We start from the raw sequence: 22,245 nt of genomic DNA, 5'->3' as shown, positions 1-22,245 counted from the left end.
GACAGGAGCACACGCTGCACAGCGGGTTAGGCTGAGAGCCCAGTACAGAGTCCAGTCTGAGCTTTGTTTGTCTGGATATTTTGATCAATCAGGTGCAAAAGAAAACACGACAAATGGATTTTTATGTCATTCATTCTCGCCTCATTGTTTAAAATGAGTCACACAGAAAATAACAGCAACAACCGGCACGCACATTAAACCCTAATTCATGAGTTTAATTCAGTCTTAGTTATAGACATAAAAATATATGGTTTTGCACATTTAAGTGGATTAGCATGAGTTTAGTTTTAAACTTACAAACCGAGTGAGGCTTTATTGGACGTCATTTTACTGCCAGTTCTGTGATGTGACACTGAAAGACAACACGAGTTCACGCTCTCTGTTTTTTTTCCAACAAAAACAGGTAGAATAAAAGAAGAAAAAAGAGACAAATTAGATTATTTTCAACTTTTGAAATTATATTTGTAGATCGCCACATTTTATACATGAAACATCAGGCCTGAGTCTGAATCCTCTCTAATAAGACACCATGCGTAATTTTGTTTTATTAACACACGTGGGTTTAATGTTATTATATTATTAATATTTCTAATTGATAACTGAGCTCGTGGATTTCAAGCCAACAGGTGGAATCGCTTAAAAATAAATCTGAATTATTCCAGGTTATGAAATGAATATGAACACACACACACACACACACACACACACACACACACACACACACACACACACACACACACACACACACACACACACAAACACACACTGACTTTGTTTTAACTTTCCTGGCGACATATTATAAATGTGTGCACACCCTTTTTGTGGCAGTATTGTGGTGAAGTTATAGTGTGTACATGTGTGTGTGACTTGTTCATTTATCAAAAAAACAATAGTGTGTACATGTGTGTGTGACTTGTTCATTTATCAAAAAAACAAAACAAAACTAACACACAGAGAGAGAGAGAGAGAGAGAGAGAGAGAGAGAGAGAGAGAGCTCTCCAAGGTGCTGAAGATATTTAAAGACACTTTTTCTTGTATTATTACACAGAGGAGCCAGGAGGCCTAACCATAACTACATATTTTTAATTGAAACTCGTCTTAATTGGACTTTTAAAAAAAAGAAAAAGAAACTAACGCCGGAGTTTTATTGTTTGACCTCTTTTTTTCTGACACCACTCTCTGCTTTTGTTATATTTTTGCCTGCAGAAGCTCAATTTTTTTTTTTTTTTGGCCACTCTCCCTCCTCTTGGAACAATTCCCCTCGTGTCCTCCTGTCCTCTTTCTGAGTTAAATCCTGAAGCTTATAGACTGCTGAACACACTGAATCATTTATTTATTGTTAAATTGTTAAATTCATCCTGTCGAGGTAAAAAGGTGTGATTTTTTTTTATTTTTATGTAAATACGGCGCACGGGTGATGACAATCCTGTCCTCTTTCAATAAATCCTTTTTTTTTTTTTCCGTGTTGTTCTGAGTTGAATTGTGTTTAGCTGAGGAAATAAACACACACACACACGCACACACACACACACACACACACACACGCACACACACAAAGCCATCCCGCCTAGAGTAAACCGATCTTATTGTGCAGCCCGTTAACAGTCAGCCTTATCCACGGCAGCGGGGATTAGAGCTGAACTTTGATGGTTTTATTTCGTGTTAAAGGCTCTTGTCTCTGCTTAAGCCTCTTGTCTGAGAGCCGCGCCTTGACCCCGATAACAGCAGCAGGTAGACAGCAATACAGTGTAGACCTCAGAGCGGGACGATCACCTATGGAGGAGGGAGGGTGGAGGGTGGAGGTGTGAGGGGGTCCACCACTATTTAATTAACTCGCCTGCTATTATTCCTGAACAGCAGAATTTCCATCGGGGGGGATTAACGGGACTTTAAATCCGGAATATTTCTACGTGGATAAAAGGTGAAAGGCGCTGAGTTCAGTTCGGCTCATTGTTTGATCATTTACAGCTTCATAACGCTGAGATCCATGAGCAGACTGTGGAGAAATGGCTGGAAATTCAGCAGAATTAAAAAAAATGAAAAATTGTTGCTTTCCATGATTTTAAAATAAGTCAACAAGCTGTATGTATATACATATATATAGTATTTTAATTCCAAACAGGAATATATTTGTTTTTCTTTTTTTGCTGAAAATAAATCTATATTAAAATATATTTAAATCTTTATCCATTGTTTATGTCCTTAATCCCTCTGCCTCTTTAATCTCTCATGATCTCTGATTGGTTTTTTGATATTTTACATCTTTTACACACACGCCTGTGTTGTCTATAAATCAGTGCAATTTGCCACTTTTTCCACACGTGTCATGTCGTTCTCCCTTATTTGCTCTGATGCTGCTCGCTGTGTCATTAGATTTCTCGTCAGTTTGGCTTCCTATAGTCGCACAGGTGTGAACTCAGACTACGGGAAGGATTTGAGGATTTGAGCCATGTTGACTCTGCTGGCAGCTTTTTTTGTGTGTGTGTGTGTGTGTGGTTCTGGTCTGGGCCTCGTTGGTCAGGCGGTGAGGAGCTCTGTGGTTGCTGACATCCTCACCTCACTCCCCCCCTTGCTCCTCTCCTTCCTCTCTTCTCTCTCTCCCCCTGGGAGTAACAGATGCAGATGGTCCCGCTGGCAGCAGTCATAGCAGTCACATTAAGGTGTTATTATCAACCAGTGCAAATGGGGCCTACAATGTCAAGCAGTCTGCACGGTGGGGAGGAGAGAAAGTCCCACTGAGATCACCACAGCACTGCTCACACAATGCCCCACCGTCCTCCTCTCCAACCCCCCTCAACAATACACCCTCTTCAGTCCACAGACCACTAAATTAGCTCATAATAATAAAAAAAAGTAATATGTTTTCATTGAGCTGTTTGAAGTTGAAATCAAGAGTGGGCCAGTATTAATTCAATTATATAGCAAAGGCATGCCCACATGCTGTGCTACTGAGAGCATGCACACACACACACACACACACACACACACACACAGATATAGGCTGCACGCGTTCGGACAAGTGCATTGTGTGGGCATCAAGTGAGAGCCGCGGAGAGAGAGCGTGTGGAGTGTTCTGTATTTTCAGCAAAGATGTCGACTAAGTGAACATTTCTCTCAGTTCCTTGTTCAACCTTTGTGCTACTTAGCTTTTAAAGCAGCATGGAGGCGTCACTTTAGAGCTATTCAAGCCCCGGCTGCTGGAGAGTAGCTGAGTACAAAAGGGCTGAGAGTTCAGTCTCGGAGAACAACACACTGCAATTCCCCCGCCGCCACCGCCGCTGTCTCAGTGGCCTCGGCTCAGCCCAGTTACCCCAGCTCTGTTACAGTCGCTCGGGTTGACATGTGGTTGCCAGCTCCGGCGACTGCTTTTATATACGTGGACGCTTCTCAAAATGCAGATCCAGAGACGCTTGAGGAATCCAGGGGGGGCCTTGACATGGGGTTTAGACAACCATGAGGGGGTTCCAGTGGTGCTTGAAGGGGTTTTTCTTGTTCCTAAGGAGGTATCAGGTGTTATTGAGGAGGGTCCAGAAAGGTCTTTAGCAGGTTTCATGGGATGTTCAGAGTGTCTGAGGGATCAGTCAGGTGGCTGCAAGTCCTCGAGAGCATTCCACAAGTTATTGGGTTTTTATTTTTATTTTCACAGGCCGTTAAAGGATGACACAGGTCTATCTATATCTAACAAAATAAAGAGATTAATTCAGTTTAATTCACGGCAAATTATCCCATATAGAGAAGGTATGAATGCATATTTCAATCCAAGGTTTCACTTTTACTGCAAAGACGATTTCAACAATTCATTGAATTTATTACTGGTTACGATACAAATAGAAATGTTCACCTTTTTTTTCCACATTGAAGGATCCCAGACAGAGTTTTATTCACTTTTATTCCCCAGAAAAAAGAGGAGCTTCATTGGAAGACTCTCTCCTCTTTGCATGCAGCCCCCCTGACAAGCAGCTGGCGTCATTATAGTGCAGTAAAAAAAATGACATGATCTCTCACTGCCTCACGTATTGGTGCTGGGAATTGAAAGCCAGTTCTCAAATGAAATGATAAGTGGTTTAAACTGGCCTGAAGAAATGTGATTCATGCAGCAGAATTAATATTGGTTGTTGAAGCGACTTATTAAAGATGCAACCAAATAATAAAACTAGACATTTAATATATCTACTATAACTTGTCTTGCAGAAATATCATCATCAGATTTTGTTTAATTTTCAAATATTAACATTGTTGTCAGGTTTAACCATCCAGTATGAATCAGGTTCTTTTGTTAAAGTCTTATATATCCACAAATAATGATCATTTTATTGATTAAACCATTGATTTGTTTTAAGTAACTGAATCATTTCGTCTTTAAAACTGTCAAATTGTCGAAGATTGTCATCACGATGAAATATTACGATGAATGGAGCGTGATGGCTTCAGATGAAATGTTTTGTCTGACAAATAATTTAAAGAAAAAATGAGTTTTAAACGATTTAACACAATTAAAAACAGCAAATCATCATATTTAAGAAAGAAGAGCCAGATCATTTTTGCTTGGAAAATAACTGAAAAGATCAGAAAATCTCTCTTTTGTCCGACCAATTCATTAATCTAGATGATTAACTGCATTACCAGTCTCAAAAAAAAAAGGAAAAGCGATGCAGTTCATGATTCATGTGACAGTCAGAGATCTGAATAAAGAGAATGAATGAAATCAGAATCAATGAAGTATAACTGAAGGTTCCATGTGTGAAGCTGACCTCCGACCTTCAATCAGTGTGCTTCTGTGCATCCGGGCAGAAAGATTGATGGTGCACAACTTTAGAATTGACACATCAAGGTGACTCGCTCTTGTTTGTAGCGCTTTATATCGCGTGAACTGTGACCTCTGTGATCCTGCTGGTGAGTCCTGGGCTGTCTGATCTGAGCTCAGCCTCCCCAGGCGGGCGCACGCTTCCACAAACAGCCAAAACAACACTTGACCTTGGTGTTTGGCAATAAAGTCAATGATAATAGCACCTACCGCGGTGCCTGGAATCGGCGCTTTGGTTATTTTTCTTCTCTCTGCATGCATCATTGCAGGGATGACTATTCAGATCCAGGGGAGGGGGATGAATCAGGGAAATCTGCCTTGAATCTTTGATGGTGTTAAATTGGGGAGGAAACTCCCTCCAATGATCCCAGAACAACCACCCAGTCTGACTTTGCAGCCTGGATGTCATCTGTGTGTGTGTGTGTGTGTGTGTGGATGGTATGTTTGAGGCGGTCGGCGTCTGTGATTAATGACCACAGCCTCTATTCTGTCCTCCACGCACTGCTCCAGATTTTCAATCGTGTTCACAGTTCAGAGGTCAAAGCTAGAGCTGATCGTTGAAGGGCGTTGTTCTTAGAAAATCTAGCCCAACACCCGACCCAGGTTTGATCCTGAGGGAAGCTTCACCCACTCCGCCACCCTCCTCCCCACTCCCTCGCTTCCTTTCTCCGCATAGAGCAATCCGTTTACGGCGAAGCGTGTGGTACCTTGATAGCAGCGCTTTGAAGCAGAGAAGTGTCTCCGAAGGCAGGAAGGAAGCGATTAGATAACCTCGTCCAACCTGCTTTACATCTCCGGGTACTCCTGTGTGACTCCAGAGTCCTGCCGTGTGCTCGTCCTCGTCGCAGCTGAAGTGATAGAGCAGACCATCTCCGACGCTCACACTGAGATCTGCATTCACATGAGATGACGCAACAGTCTTTTCGATGACACTCGGTTTGATCTTCAGGTCCCCGCGTTCGTCGTCTTTTTTCAAGGCGAATCCTGTTTTATAAACATTTAAAATGTTAAATTAGACTCAGCAATTTGCTGTTTTTGCTTGATGTGAACAGGGTCGCTTTAGGTGACAGACACACAGATCATCTTTACCAACTCTCTTTCCAGTCCAGAGGGACTTCACTCTGTGACTTTTAGCGTCTTTCAGCTCATTGTTTTGGTTTTACACCCTACAAGTTTACTGTTTTGGTCCAATGTCAGCGCTCTCTTTAGCCTCATGTGCAGCCAAAAAACTGAAAACCATCAGCAAGCCAGCTCTGATATACTCTTGTATAGACTGCTGTAGTTGGTTGTAACCAAATAGAGCAAAAAGGACAGTGAATATTGGCTTTACAGGTGGTCAGATGTTGCTAGATGTTTTAATAGGCAACTTCTTGCCAGGTTAGCCATAGTACCTTTAATTGATAATTTGTCAATGTTGTGTTTTTTTAGCTTGGTTCGCTGCCATTACATGCATATTAATGAGATAAAAGAGTAAAAACAAACAGAATTTTATTGATTTTTAGAATCAACTCCTGCTATTGAACTCTAAATTTTCTCGCATTGTGATTGCACAGCACTTAACATGTTACATCCAATACAAATCAAAAACTTAAGGTACAAATAGTGTAGGTAAAGTATTATTTTAAGAATTCGCCAACATGTGCGGATAAGTGTGTGTAACAGCGATGGCTTCACTGGCGACTGGGTCCATTTGACACATTTGGTCTGATCAGAGTCTGGCTCCCCCTCACTGATTCCTCTCCAACGATGCTCTATAAAATCTGCTCCACAGCTTTTCTCACACTCTTCCAACTGTGACTTTTTGGCAGCTTCTCTGCCAGACCCCAAATTTGGATTGTCCAGTTCTACATGTGCATCCTCTGATATACATGGCATATCATTTGATGGGCATGGACGACGGGAGATGACGGGACGCAGAACAGGGATGACATGCAAGAGCAAACATGCATGTTACTCATCCAGACTTGAACTAGGGACAACTGTGCAATTGCATAATCATTGTCTTAAAATCACAGGACAATACCTTCACACACTTTTTTTATTACCTGATAAAACAGAGGTATTGAGTCCAATCCTTTTGTATGTACACGACCCAGACATAAAAACTAAAGCTTTAAATTTGTTTACATACTTTTATTGGCCTAAGAATAGCCAAATTCCCCACTTCATTGCTTGCAAGCACCCTGATAACCACCAGGAGTCAGCAGTAGAGAGAAAATGGCATCCTTACACTGCCGTCTTCTACCGGATTTAAATAATTAGTTGTCAAGTCAGTTATAATTTAAGTTAAGTTTACAAATATGTCTAATCACATGATCTATCTACCCTCTAAAATAAGATAAAATGATTTCTGAACGTTGTTACAATGTCAGTATTGTGTTAATTTATATTTTTTTGATGATCCCTCACTGGCTTCCCACCACAAATTTTGGGAAAGCATAACTTCACCCACACCCTTCATCTTTAGAGCCTTCATTTGGATTAGTAAAAACTACACAAAATAACCTTCATGCATCATTTTTAAATGTGTTATGCATCTGCAGTTCTGTTCTCAAAACAGGTAGAACAATGAAAAGGTATCATTTGACAGAGGCATAGTTCACCTTCTTCATATTGTAGATTTGAAGACTAGAAATGGAAGACAAATTGTTTTTATCTGTTGGGTACTTTACCCTGTCCGATATCTTTGTAATTTAGCTGTGCATTCCTCAGTGGAAAGTATGTGTACCTGTTATAATAAAGACTTTATCAAGAGCACTCCACAGATGAAAGTAAACAGTTCCCCATTAAAGCTCAGCCATTAATCACTGATCACTTTATTTGAATGTGATCATAGTTCCACTCTACGGATTAGAGAATCCAGTTAGCAAACATTAAATGCAAGTCCTGTCGATGTAAAGTAAGACCTGACAGACAGATTCCAGTTCCCTGTTTACCCTTCTCACAACTAAGGATATCTTCTCCAATCAGGTGACCTCATCTTGCACCCATACAAACATAATTTTGAGAATTTAAGTCATGATTGATTGAAAGGCTTTCTTAAAAAGAACGAAATTCTTCATGATTACTCCTCATGGACTCAAAGACAGTGAAATAAACTTTCCCTTTTAATGTGATATTTAGTATTCAATTTTTGCTTAAAACTACAAAATTAGGGAAACTTTTGTTTTTTGGAATTCTCCTGTTTAAAATGTCTTGAAGGTTTAAAATTGAGACTAACGACTTTGGGTTTTTACAGTGGATGAACAAGTCTGATAATATCCACATATTAAGGGGATAAGTGTTTCAGTTCCAGTTGCACAGGTTGAATTTAACCATGGTGAAAAGACACGAATAACACCATCCACGCTCTGGTACAGACTGGGTACAATGCAGGCTTTGGATTTGGTGTTGTATCGTGATGGATTGCCTGATCTAACCTGATGATGGGCATGACTGACCAGTGAAACAGAGCAGGCTGAGATCCTTTACCCCTCACGGGAGGAGGAGGAGGAGGTGGAAATGTAGAGGAGGAGTGGGGGGGATGTGGGACATTGCAATGTCTCCCTCCACTGCGTCGTCAGTGATGGATCTGCCATCGGAGCTCACGTCTGCTGCACAGTCCGACAGTCACGGACGCCCGCGGATGGGAATTACCAGCCATGTCCGTTATCTTCTACTTTAGATCTTTCCATCCTGTTAGGTTACAGTGACTGGCCATGCAGGGGCTGTCGTCTCACTCCAGAGACATGTATGGATGACTTGTAAAAAAAATCAATGAGTGATGAACACTCATGTGAGCACTTCAAACCAAGGTTGAGACCCATATATTGGTTGGCCATATTGGACAGTTTCTGTAGCAGGGAAATCGCTGCAGTGGAATGTGGAAGGATTTTACTCAACGGTGTAAAACCTGCAATGAACCGAGCTTCGCCCCGTCTGAAGAGCTGTTAAAGAATTCTATTAGTCTGGGTTTCACTGCAGAGTTTTAGTATCAAATGCTCTAAGTGCTGTTTCAGATTTTTTTAAAAGCCTGAGCCATCCACAGCACCGAATACTGAATTCATACAAAAACCCATGTTGGTAAAACTTTCTTGGTCTATCTAGGCTTTTCACAGTGATCACAAAAAAAGTAGTGCCACCTTTACTGAGACCGTTTCGTCCAATCCTACCAATATATCTACAGAAAACAATTAATTCGGATGAAACCATTCAAATCTAACCAATTATTGTACCTTTTATACAGAAAATTGTCGAGTTCAGAGTTGTTGCTTAAAGTTTAGGCCCGTCCCACAGAGAAGGATTAGGTATTCAGCTAACTTTAGGATTATTGGTCTTACAAAGACAAAGATATCCAATCCAATCCAATCCAATATTGGCTCCAATCCAAGATTTGCTTAGTTTATTACAATATTCTTTCATATTGTTCCTGTAGGTAGCACAGCTAACTCCAACATTGCTGCCCTTCAACATGGGGCAAACTGTTTTCATGGACTCAAAGTGCACCGTATTAAACGTTAATATAGAATTATACAAATCCCTTCTCTGCAGCCTGATGATAAGATCAGTCTTTTTAAAAAGGAATAATATCCAGGACCAATGCTAGATATAGTAACTCAAGGAAAAGCTAATTAAGTCACTTTGGAAGTCTTAATCAAATGAAATCTCTGGATTCAACAAACAATAAGATCTCCAAAGTAGACAATAAAAATGATTTTCATCCTCCCGAATGACACGTACGAGTGTTTTTTTGCAACAAGTCGTCCAAATTAGACAACAAAATATATTGTTTGTCCATGCCCTCTGGAACCACACTATCAGCAGAATAACATAATTAGTCTGTGTCTCCCAAAAATGGTTGCAAATCACTGCTGGAAAATGAATCTGTTTAATGATGTGACAGCACTATCAGGATAAGGTTTGTTGGCTCCAGGCATAAAAACAACTTGTTAGGATTAGAGAGAAATCATGGTTTGTACTTCTTTATTAAGGAAACATTGAGGTATGGACAATATTACTACTTCCTTAAGGTTGAAAGATCTTTGTCGTCAAGGTTAGAATAACAACGCATGTTCTGGAATGACTGCGTTCATGCCAAAACGTTGACTGAGGGTTTGTTAAAGCGTAATATTTTGTTTACCCATCCATCTAACCCTGACCTCCTCCATTTTCAGACTTTGTCACCGTTGCATGACTTCCTCTTTTGCTCCTATCATATTTAGGATCATCTCGTTTTTCTGATTATAAGGATACTTTGTCAGTATTACCTTCCACAATCACTACAAATGCCCTAAGACTACCCGATCAAGGTTAGGAACTTATTATGGTTTATGGTTAAAGAGGTTGCATGGCCAGGAGAGGTCCTCGTATAAACAAGTCTTAGGCATTTGATCAAATCCTTGATCCAGTATTTTTTTTATTTTTTTTTGGAAACCATCCTCCAGCAAGCCATTTTTCTTGCAAATAAGTTAATCCAAAGCAGTCTATCTCCCCCCAACAGTCGTCTGCTTAAACTCTCCATCTGTGTGACTGGTTCCATCCACGCAGGGAGTGCTGCACAGCCTGTCACAGACATTCTGGCCAGCTATCTGCAGAGACTACCAATTGGTAATGCCAACCATCCCCTCACACACAACCTTACCAAAACATGACTGGCTGATCTAAACCTAATTTTTCACTGTTTAATACGTAATACATTATTCCGAGTAGGTCTTGAATATTTAGTCACTTTGTGTTGCTATCAGAAGAACTCCGAGATCTACAAACTGGTTACTCTAAAATGTGCTGTTTGTTAAATACCGCAATTATCCATGTCCTACATCTGCTCTCCTTCTCCAACAGAGCACAGCGAAATCCTGGCATTAAATCTTCAAAGCAGCGAGTCTTTCTGACACCTGTGGTTCACTCTCTGACTTTGTAGTGCAAAGCCAGATGAAGTGAGAGTGGAAATGTGGAGACGTGGAACAGAACAGGAAAGAGGAAAAAGAGGGAGGGAGGCGATATGCTCGGGCCTGCTTTTTTTTTTTTTTTACGAGTACAGTACTCCAATTTGTCGTCAACACCCACATGTCTGTCAGGCCGGGCAGTTTTGTGCCAGCGCTGTCACTCCGAGCAAACAAGCTGATATATAATTCAGCCAAGGGGAAGCAGACTGAAAATTGTCAACACAGATGTTTTTTTTTTTTTTTGAAGAGGAACAAATGATAAAGTCAGTTAGGTTTACCAACAAACTGACAACCTCTGTGTTATTCTTCTCGCCTTCTCTTTGCTGGTAGATGGTAGCAAAGGTGGAGAGAACAGCAAACATCAGCACCTGTCAACGTGCTTGACGTGCTGAGCAGGAGAGCCGAGGATTTGTGCGACTAATTATTGAATTCAAATGGTTTCATGGAGAGTAGCCTTCAGTTGATTTACTGTGATGAACACAGGTCAGTTTTAAGTTTTAAAATCTTTCCCTGGTTGTTTTTTGAACATGGCTCCCTACATCTCACATTATCCAAGGTAAATCCAGACCAATAGTCATGCACTCATCTATCAAACAATGGTCAATCCCATCGCATTGAAACTGCGTCACTGTTAATTAGACACAGCAAATATCTTCTGAAAGAATCTAAATTGGTTATAATGTGATAGGCAATGGTTGCTAAAATCCAGGAATGAGAGCTCCCTTAAGCTCAAAATTGTTTCCCCAGCCTGTCCTCACAGGAAGAAAGGCATCAGTGGTGGCATGCAGTGTTGTAACATGTTGTAGATCAGTCTTTTTAACGGTCTCGGAATCGACTGCATTTTTACTCTGTCTTGTCTCAGTCCCAGACAAAGAAGACTCAGGATTTTATCACAAGACCAGCCAAGGCCACAACTCTGGGGATATCACTAAATTGCCTGTGCATTGTTTGATTTATTTATTCCCGCGATTGGGTGTAAAACATTCCGCATCAAATACAACCAATACATTTTTCTTACTGTTAATGGCTGTCCCTCCTTGCCCCCATTTTACACGTACTCCAATGAAAGTGAATGCTGAAGACAGGAAAAGAAGCTGTGGCTGCAATAAAACTTGGCTCCCTAAACCAGGAGTTCATCTGCTAGACAGCGTCCAAAAGAAAAAGACAATGAGGCAACTGGGACCATGCTTCACTCAGAGACCTTTGATGAACATAAGCTATCTAAGTAGGCTTTATACACTCTGGTCTTGGTCTTCGCTCAGTCTTGATACACTCTGGTCTTGGTCATGACTTGTCTCGGTTCAGGCGGACCACAACATTGGTTATTTTTTCCAAATCCCTAAAGGTTTTTATGATAATTGACAAGCCATGTGGCCCTGCAACATACTTTGTGTCTTAGAAACAAAAATGTTTCAGTATGACATTGAAGACCATCAATAGTCAATACTGGTTAACCCTAACCCCAATGGTGTGTCTGCATAGGAGGCATTTTATCTGCTCCGTCTCTTTAGCTGCTAAAGGCTCCACTATGTTCACCAGCTAATCTCTAATGCTGTCTCTTTCTGCTGTTGTGCTGGGCAGGTAGTGTGTACAGTGTGTTTATCAGATCTTGTTGGCTGAAAACCGCGGCCACGTTCTGCCGGAAACAAAGATGATGAGTTTCTAGGTTGGAAAACCAAAACAATGATCTTAAAGAGGCTAAAAAAGCTCAGCAGAGCTGAGGGTGTTTGCAGATTTAGGTTATAACTCTGTGGGTTCATCATGATTGGTGACATATTTCACATTATGCAGAGTCATTCAACCCATTTATAATATGGAAATGTTGTTTAGAGCAGCTTAGTGTGTTTTTTTTTGTAACAAACAAACAAAGTTATGTCTTTGGTTTCACAAAGATCTCATAAATCTGTTGTTTTCAACTTTTTACCTGAAATTTAACAACTGAAATATAAAAATCAAGGTTACAAAGGCAGCAATATTCTCCCTCCTGGTTTTTAATTTGGGTTTTTATTATTGCCTAGATGTCATCTGTGAAATAAATGGTGAATTCATGCTTAAAAAATGACTAAATTACACTTTAGTAGAAAAGGCACTGCAGAGAGCAGAGTGGATGGATAGTCAAAACTAGTCATTTCCCACCTCTCCTAAAATTGCAATCTGGTCTGAAAGTGAGTGAATAATTGCATCATTGATTAGTCATAAGTTGCCGTGTGTCAATCAGCTACACCCTGCTGGGTTAAATGGGCTGCAGCTGTTTTAAATTGCTGTTATAGGTTCATCATTGCAGGATACACACCCCAGGGGGGCGCTGTTGGGCACTGTAATACAATGATGGCGTGTAACTTTAATGATAACAAAATTAATTCCACTGCAAACACTTAAATGTAGCTTATCCCGGTCCACTAATCAATACATTACAGAACAGACCTTTGTGTCCTTTTTTTTTTTTCTATCTGGAGCTTCATGATGGAATAGACCAATCACAGTCCTTATCAGCTCCCCAATGCTGCAAATGACAGGGCCTCATTACTTACAGCAGCCCTGGAGATTGTGGTCGTATTGATTTTCAGAAATACAATTCTATTTTATTTATTTTTTTTGGGCCTGTGGATGGTTTCCAGTCGCAGAGGAGGGCAGAGAAAACAGCCACGAGGATCTCGATTATGCGACTGACAGCTGTCAATCACGCGTCAGCAGGATGAGAGTCATCCCTTAGAAGAGGCGTTGCAGTGGCGTGAAAGGGAAGGAGGAGGAGGTGGAGGAGGAGGAGGAGGAGGCCGTCCATCCCTCCCTTATCTCTCTTTCTCATTTACTGCTCCTCTCTTGTCTCCTTGTCTGGTTATCGCACTCACTCTGACTTTCCATTCTCCCGCACTCTCTCCTCAGACTCACGTGAATAACTCTCGTTATCAAGCTGACCCTTAACTTCAAACGCTCTCTTTCCTTCCTGGGAATCAGATGTACTCCTCCTTATTGTTTGCCATTTTCAAGATTTATTTCTCTCTTATCGTTCCGACGCCATCAATTCGTGTTTTTCTACCCCCGGGCAGAGAAAATGAATTCCATGCAGGCTGTTGTTCAAATATATACAGCGTACACAATACTCACATGCATTTCCATGTTTACTGCCAACCCTCCGTCTGAATTCAGATCGGCGCTGTGGAGGACTGATTAAAGCCGCGGGGACTATCGCAGGTGATGGAGACACAAGCAGCAGACAGGGAGACGTTACTTTTTCCTTAGTCAGCTCATGTTTTGACCGCATCACCCTTTTTTTTTTTTTTAAAGCGGCACACGCTGCTGTCATGTGTCTTGTTTGCCTGCTTACATGAAGCCTGTTTGATTTACTTATCAGTGTTTTGTCAGCAGAGCAGCTTATGCTGCAGTACAGGACAGAAATGAAACTCATGTGCAGGTGAAATTCCATCAAGTCTGCAGCTCATGCCTCCATCACACACGGCCATTTCTTTACTTACATTTCCAGAGCTCTTAGCTGCTTTTAAGGATTGCAATTTATATAAATTATACACTAAATTCCACCGGCTCTGCTGATGAAGACCACAAAATAAAATGAACTTTGCATTCCAGTTTATCATCAGGTAATAAAAGAGCAACATAATTATCATTTACAGAGTGAAGGAGATAAGCTGTGCTGATGAAGACTGTGAGATTTAGTTGAAAGCTCTGGAAAAAAAAAGTAGTCAAGATTGCGTTAAGTATTGGCAAAGACGAGTGAATTTTCACACTCAATTATTAAGATAAGCTAAAAAGTGAAAACCTATTAAAACAAACTCTGCTTCACAGTTGCACGCCATATGATAAAATGTTCTATCACAGTTTATATAATTTTATATTAAAATTTAAATATAACAGGTCATTTAATGAATTACCCACAATCACCCAGTGCAACCAGAGCTATTGAAATAATACTCTATCTACCTTTTTACTGCATCCAATCCTCGCATACTAATTCTCGCTCCAGTTTTGTCTGCACATTGGAAAATAACAAATAAATGTATGTTTTAAATAACAGCATGCAGACTATTTGAAAAGCCCCTTTAAGAAGCAATTCAGAAAATCCACTTATAATGCAAGGACAGTGAACGGTTAGACAGAGAAACAAAATAAAGTCGAAATTATGTAAAGCTATTGAAGTTAAAGGGGGGAAAAAAAGGAGAACATAAAAAGCCAGTTGGGTTTTTTAGAAGCTTTGTACAGTAAATAGTGGTACTGTCTGAGTTGACGAGATACAGAGGAGAGGAGGTTATCCCACAGTTATGCAGCTGTGGAACTCATTTGGTGCAGAAGAAAAGGTGTTAAAGGAAATATACAACGAGAGCTTCAGAATGGGGCTTAAACTGAAACTAAAGCAAATTAGGAGCCAGTGTAATCATAGTTTGCATGGCTAAAAGAGTACGCTGTCTGAAATGGTGGATTATCTATACTTTATAGTGTTGGTATATGTGTAGTTGCTTTGGCTGCTCCCAGGATTTTAGAAATACGGACATCCACATTTCCAATGAGAATACTGCCTGCTGCAAGAACAACTAACGAACCAACTATATCCCCAAGAAGAAGTGCAGAGTTCTTTCCTTCATTCTGATTTAAGTCGTTGCTTAGAGTTTACACGTTTTTGTTGAAACATTTTCATCTGCAACCAAGTTTAAACTGTATTTTCTTCAGGTTTACTGTCTTGGAAACCAACATTTACTTAAACTGGACTAAACTAGTGAAGCGTTGGTGCTGAGTATGTGACTTCGGACGGTTAACGGACTTTACTCAACATCTGCAACGGCACGTATACATCAGGGTTACACCTTTATGCATTTCCGTGGGTACCCGAGCTATTTATTAGAGGTTCAGCAGTATAACACAGTTTCAGTCTATAACAATGTGGATGGTAATTTCGTGTACTGATGAATTTCCTGTTTTTGACCATTGGGGTTGCAGATGGTCAAGAATTGTTCTTCTGTTTCTCTTTTGGGAGGAGTAGTTGTTATTTTTTGGTTTTGTTTCTTAGTTTTTCATATGATGTTTTTTTTGTATGTGTGTCTGATCTGTTCCCATTTTATTTTCCAACATGGTGTACTGTAGTTTTTCACAATATAATAACTTTACCATCTCCGATATGGTAGCTACTGCCCTGGTTATAACCCTGTAAAGTCTGTTAGAACGGCACAGCCGACTTGTTAATTAAATCCAAATAAGACATTTCTTTCAGAGGAGGTTTTGGAGGCAGCTGAATCGCTTCCTGTTAAAAAAAAAAAAGTCTAATTTCAGTTTGAGTGCGGGGTAGTGAAGTGGACAAGAGGTGAATCAAAAGTTGCTGTTAGTCACCGGAAACAGGCGTCTGTTTTTATCAAACCTCACTCGAGTACAGAACTTTCTCTCCGACATGTGGCTCTCTACCTCGTCTCTCATTCTGTGTATGCTCGGGCATTTATCAAATCAATTACTGCTGATGGGAGTTCCTCCTAACAGGTAGTGAGGTGTCTCGGCACTAATTCATCCTGTCGCTTTGATGGATTCGCTCTCCGAGCGTCGGGGCCTGCAGCTCGGGGGGGGAGAGTGCGGCCGATCTGTCAGGCCTCACAAGCCATTACTTAAAACATTAGCTGCTCGGGACGCAGAGAACAGCTCCACCGCGAGGATGTACGAGAGGTTTCTGCGTGACCGGCCGCTGTGTGTTTGAGGGGGACCAAGAGACCGAAGCAGATCATGAGTAGCTGTGGAGGAGCTAACAGGAGGAGCTCTCAGACCCCCCATGGATATTTTAACCGTCCCTAAGAGCATAGGAAAAAAAACTTTTGGTGAAGCTGCATTAAGTTTCTAATCTCGCAGCTGTTAGAACAAATTCCCGGAGGAATCTGAGGGAAGCTGGAAAGATGTGTCATCCTGTATTTAAACACCAAATCAACTTTTTAGCCTAGATTTGCCTTGAGTGCTTCTGTCATTATTATTCATCGTTTAATTATTCTTTTTTTTTTAACTTTTATTTCTTTTTTCCTTAGTTCTTCATCTGTGCTCCTATTTCACGTTCATTTATTGATCTTTTAAAAAGTATTGCAATCACAGGAGGCGTAGAGAGACGCGTAAACAAAGAGCGCTTCTCGGGCTCGCATCATTTTCGAGATTACAAGCGAAGCGCGGCAAAGAAAAAGCAATCAGAAGAGTTGCAGATAGCTGGAAAGAAATGTGGACTGTGGTCAGCACTGTGTCAAACAACAGAGTATGGAAACAGTTCAACGGAGACCATAAAGAACGTAAGTCTACAGGAAGAGAATCACCTTTTGTTTTCAGTGGGTCCACCAATGACCCAGGTCTTTGGCGATATTTAGATTAGTCAGGAGGTGAAAGGAGCAGGACATCCAACACTGTGGTGGAACCCTATGGGTGACGTCGGCTCTGTCCATTCTTTATACTGTCATTGATAGTGACCCAATGGTGATTCAAAGATGGAGCAGATCACTGTCGAGACACTTTCAGAGGCGTAACACTAAAGCAGGAGCGTATTAAAGTGTCATGAATTACAGCTCCTGGACTGTAATAAGTTGTAAAATTACTTTTTGAGTAATGAGCCCAACATTGAACAGAGCTGGATGCAGTATTACCGTTGCAGAATGTCTCCTGTAGTTGCACATTCCCCAATAAAAAAACCCCAGTTTATATCTTCGACTCAGCTAAAAATTTAAAAACTATTTGGCTCTAAGTCTCAAGTTAATGGCTCAGGCAGTAAAGCCACCCCACCCCCCCACCCCGCCCCTTCACAGGAAAAAAAAAATGGAGTTAATTGAATGTGTTTGCTCTTGCAGATTTCTTACAGTCAGCATAAATGCAGAGTTTAGTCTGCAGCAGAGCAGAGGCAGAGGATAGGACAGGAAATACTGTACTGATAATGTGTGTCCTGCTCCTGAGAACCAAGATACAGAGCTCACCGCGTCATCCCGCCGTGACTGACGGACCAAACGCATCTTTGACAACTTGCTGGAAAGCAGGATCCTCCATGTTGAACACCTGACCATCATTTCTTCTTTTTTTTTAAAGATTTTTTGGCTTCTTATGCCTTTATTGATAGGACAGTTAAAGATAGACAGGAAGCAGAGAGAGGGGGAATGACACACAGTAAATGGCCGTCCGATTCGGGATTCGAACTGGGGCCAGCTGCAGCGAGGACTATAGCCTCTACCCACGGGGCGGCCGCTTAACCCACTACGCTACTGACCGCCACCTGACCGTCATTTCTTTTTTTTTTTAAAGATTACTTTTTTGGCCTTTTATGATAGGACAGCTGAAGATAAACAGGAAGCAGAAAGAGGGGGAATGACATGCAGTAAATGGCCGTCCGATGCAGGATTCGAACCGAGGACTATAGCCGCCACACATGGGGCGGCCGCTTAACCCACTCCGCCACCTGACCATCATTTCTTACAAGCCCCCCTGCGCTCGCTCGTCTGCTGTTACTCACCAACGTACAAAAAAACAAACAAACGCACCTCAATCATAAATCATGTCTTGTCATTAGTAAGACATTAGCACGAGTTCATTTACTAATGTATTCCTCACCCCGGAGGAACGTTTATGTATTTGGCTGAATGTTTTACACAAGGAAATATTTTTAATCATTAGCCCGAGGATTGTGTCTAATGAATCATGCATTGAAATTCAGCCGCTGCTCCGTTATTGTACTGTAAGACACGCACGTTTTCCCCCTCTCTTCTCGCTGTTTATTTAGCTTGTTACGACCAACAGTGAGCACACACACACACACACACACACACACTCATACATGCTGAGCTCCAGCACTGGCCCATAGTGGAGAATGCAAGGATAGAATTGGCTCTGTAACCCACCCCCTATTTTTAAAAAGTTGGACTAAATCCTCAATGGCCACGAGCAGCTCTCAGTCACCAGGAGAAAAACCCAGTACAGCTCATACTGCAGCGCTTCAAATGACTGTGAAATACTGTGGAAAATCTCGCAGTTTAACTCTGCAGCATCGCATCAAGACAGTTTTGTGCCAGATTCAAACGGAGGAGAGACGTTCTGACTGTACTCAGTGTGTGTGTCGTCAAGCAGGATGAGTTGTGGATCAGGCAGGCTTAGTTCAACCCGGGGAAGAGGGAAAAAAAAATCGCAGATGTTGCCAAATAAAGACAGCTGCTTCTGTATGGATTAGTAATGTGTCTCACTTGAAATCGCCCGACTTATTGATCAAGAGCGACGCTTTTTTTATTGCGGGAACAAGCGTGTGATGTGTAAAACATGCGACGGTTTATTTTTATAGCAGGGGAGTTGATTTATTTCAGAGCTGATTCTGCTGCTAAAACCTGAAACTTGACTGTGCAATATGGAATTATTAAACTAAAACTGTATTCACAACTAACTTGAACCAAGGTTTAGGGTAGCTTCCAATCCCAGGTAATGGATTTGAAGCTACCCTTAAACCTTTGTTGTTCTGGCCGTGCGTTATGAAAGTGGAACCTTATTTGTGGGTCCATATTTTAAGATGTGATTCCTCCCTCCACCTCAAAACAATGGATTTAAATGGGATTTGTGAAATTAGACAGTGTACTGTGGGTTATCCAGGGTAACAAGGACTCTGGAAACAAATATCTCTGTCAACTGTTTTCATAGGGACTATTTCTTTGATAGGAAATGGTTCCAGTGACAACTGTTTGCACTAGGCCTTGACAGTCTTCGCTGTCAAAGACTGAATGATTGTTTGGAACAATTTGCTGGTACCAGACACATATTTTAGGAGGAGACAACTTGCAGCTGTCACGCTGTGAGTCAACCAGTTCAAGCGGTTTCCTTGAAACACCTTGATCTCGTCACGAGCTGTCTCAGACGTTATGACAGTTTTCAAACGCTTAATTGTAGTCTAAGACGAGATGTGGTAAATTTAAATGTCAAATATAATGATACAGGTACAATCATACTGAAAATGTGTTTTCATATGCTCCTATAATTTGATCCGCAAAAAAAGGAGAAAGGCTTGGGGATGAGGATGTAGAGAGGCAGTGGACACACAGACATGTAAAAGAAACAGCACAGGAGGACATAACGGGGAATCGTACCGTCATCCGGTATTAATTCGGATCAGATGTTTGCAGAAAGAAATGCATTTCTTACCAGCAAATCTCAGCGCTGACCCCACCCCACCCGTAAGCAGTCGTGTGGAGCGATAACAGACTGTGGCGAATGCCGTTTAAGGTTAAATCTAGCATTTTAAATCCACTTTCATTTGTAAGCCTGCTGCTTTTTTTTTTCCCCTTGCCCTGCCATGAGTGTGAGGCATTTCCAGCTAATCTGCATCCTCCCCTCTTTTTCTCTCTCACACACACACACAACTTGTGTATCAGACACTGTAAGTGTAAGCTGCTCTGAATATTTTCAGCCAGAGCAGAGAGTGGGAGATCCACTGTTGTGTTGCATTGTGAGTGAATCCCCTATTTACACCTAAATTATGGTCTGGGATAATAATGGTGGCTGTGGGATGAAGGTGAAACACGGTATGGAAGGTCTCATACAAAATACATACAGTTATTTATGTTGTTTTGTTTTTCCTGAGATCCTGAAATAAGTTTTGCGTCATTTTATATCATTATTTTTGTAATCCAGTGAATAAATATATAATTAAATAATTAGGAAGTTACATTATGTCATCATGATTGAAATAAAAACGTATGTAGCTCGTGGTTCAGATAATTTTATAGTAACATACTCAATGCACTCTCTAGTCACCCATGTGATCTTACAACAGGCCCTCCATATGAACATTTGCCTCTTGTTCAATCAACGCTGCATCCAGACCAGAAGCCACAATATGCAAAACCATCTCTCAACCCTCTCTGTCTACCCTACCCTGTGTGGCCCCAAGCCCACTGGCTCTTAATAAAGACGTTAATATTTAAAAACAAGTAATAAATGTGTTTTTTTGAAACATTCAGTGATTTCCTAAAAGAGCCGGAGTATTTTAAGAGGCGGATTATTCCACATTTGGTTCTCTAGTGAGGACAGCTGGACAGTGTATGTACTGTATGTAGGATTGAGTCAAAGCAAACTGCAGTGTGTGTGTGTGTGTGTGTGTGTTCATGGTAATGAAGGAACATGTCACCCAGTGTAGCTCATTCATGTGTTTTAATAGGTTTTTGGGCAACAATTGAGCTCTGTAGCACAGAGGAAGAAGATATATCAGGACTTAATGTTAAATACACACACAGTGGCACGCGCCTTTTCACTCACACACACACACACACACACACACACACACACACACACAGTTCAATCCTCTACCTCTCTCTGGTCTGTACAATTAGACCCTGCCTTTCCCATCAGTCCGAGGATGTCAGCGGCTGCTGTCCTCTGTGATTAATGCTACACAGCGTCAGGCTGAAAGGCACACCGTGAGGACAATCAGCATTTTAAATGGACATTATTCCCACAAAAGCCCCATCATGTTGCCGGACAATAGGTGAGGTCTTGACACAGTCAAAGTCAACCCGTGCACCCTTTTGTTCAAATATCAGCGCTTGATTTTGGAGCGAGGGCTCTACAAATGGGGAGCTCAGAAACATGGATGATGTTGCAAATGGGTTTTTTTTTTAAAATTCTGATCCCTCTTTATGTACGCGAGGCTGAACAATAGTGACCTACAAAGTGAAGGGTTGATTTTCAAATATATTAGGATACACACTCCTGCGCTCAAGTAGAGACAGCAGCAGGGATGTACATGCACATAATAAATCAATCAGATTTTATTTGTATAGCCCAAAGTCACAAAGTATATTTGCCTCTGAGGGCTTTACAATCTGTACAGGGAGTGACACCCTCTGTCCTTAGATCCTCGGTTCGAGTGAGGAAAAACTTGCCCACAAAAAACCTTTTAACAGGGAAAATAGGTGGAAGAAACCTGAACCTGGAACCTGTGATAGAGATAGAGAGACACAGATACACCACAGCAGAAAATTATAAACTAACTATAAACTGTAATAGAGATATGATGCAGGACCACAGCAACAGCCACGATCCACGAGAACCTGCTGGATGACAGAGCACAGAAGTTCAGTTAGTAACATGCATTAACATGCATTCATGAGACATGTATGTTTACAGATGGTGGTGGTAATGATGATGGAGGGACAGAGACAGAGAGAGAGTTTTCAGTAAAGCCATCCACACACACTTTCTTCCATTTGTTGCTCTGCTCACACAAGAGCATAAAGATGGTAATGTAAGTCATTGTATATTCATAGTTCCCAGAGGATGGGTACTGATGTTCTTGGAGCCCTGTTAAGTGTCCCCCTTTAGCAGTGCTACGAGGTCAGAATTTCCCTTTGAGCAACACTTAGGTCCATGACAATGAATCTAAAAGAACAACTAGTGCATTATATTGCAATCTGAGCCAATATTCATGGCCCACAGAGAACGGATCCCTGGTTTGAGTTTGAGTGAACTCTCGAGGCTTCTTCAGGTCAAAAAATACAAAATACATATCAATGAAATTACCGTGAAATTTGC

The 22,245-nt window shown here is 41.2% G+C and overlaps 1 protein-coding gene across 1 annotated transcript in view; it reads left to right on the top strand.

Moving 5' to 3' along the window:
• nxph1 (neurexophilin 1) overlaps positions 1-22,245 on the top strand; it is a 44,605-nt gene that overhangs the window by 1,110 nt on the left and 21,250 nt on the right. The window lies entirely within an intron of this gene.

The sequence above is a fragment of the Larimichthys crocea genome, chromosome XIII, assembly GCF_000972845.2.
Source record: "Larimichthys crocea isolate SSNF chromosome XIII, L_crocea_2.0, whole genome shotgun sequence".
Classification (NCBI taxonomy): domain Eukaryota; kingdom Metazoa; phylum Chordata; class Actinopteri; family Sciaenidae; genus Larimichthys; species Larimichthys crocea.
This window is presented reverse-complemented; position numbering and strand designations above follow the sequence as displayed.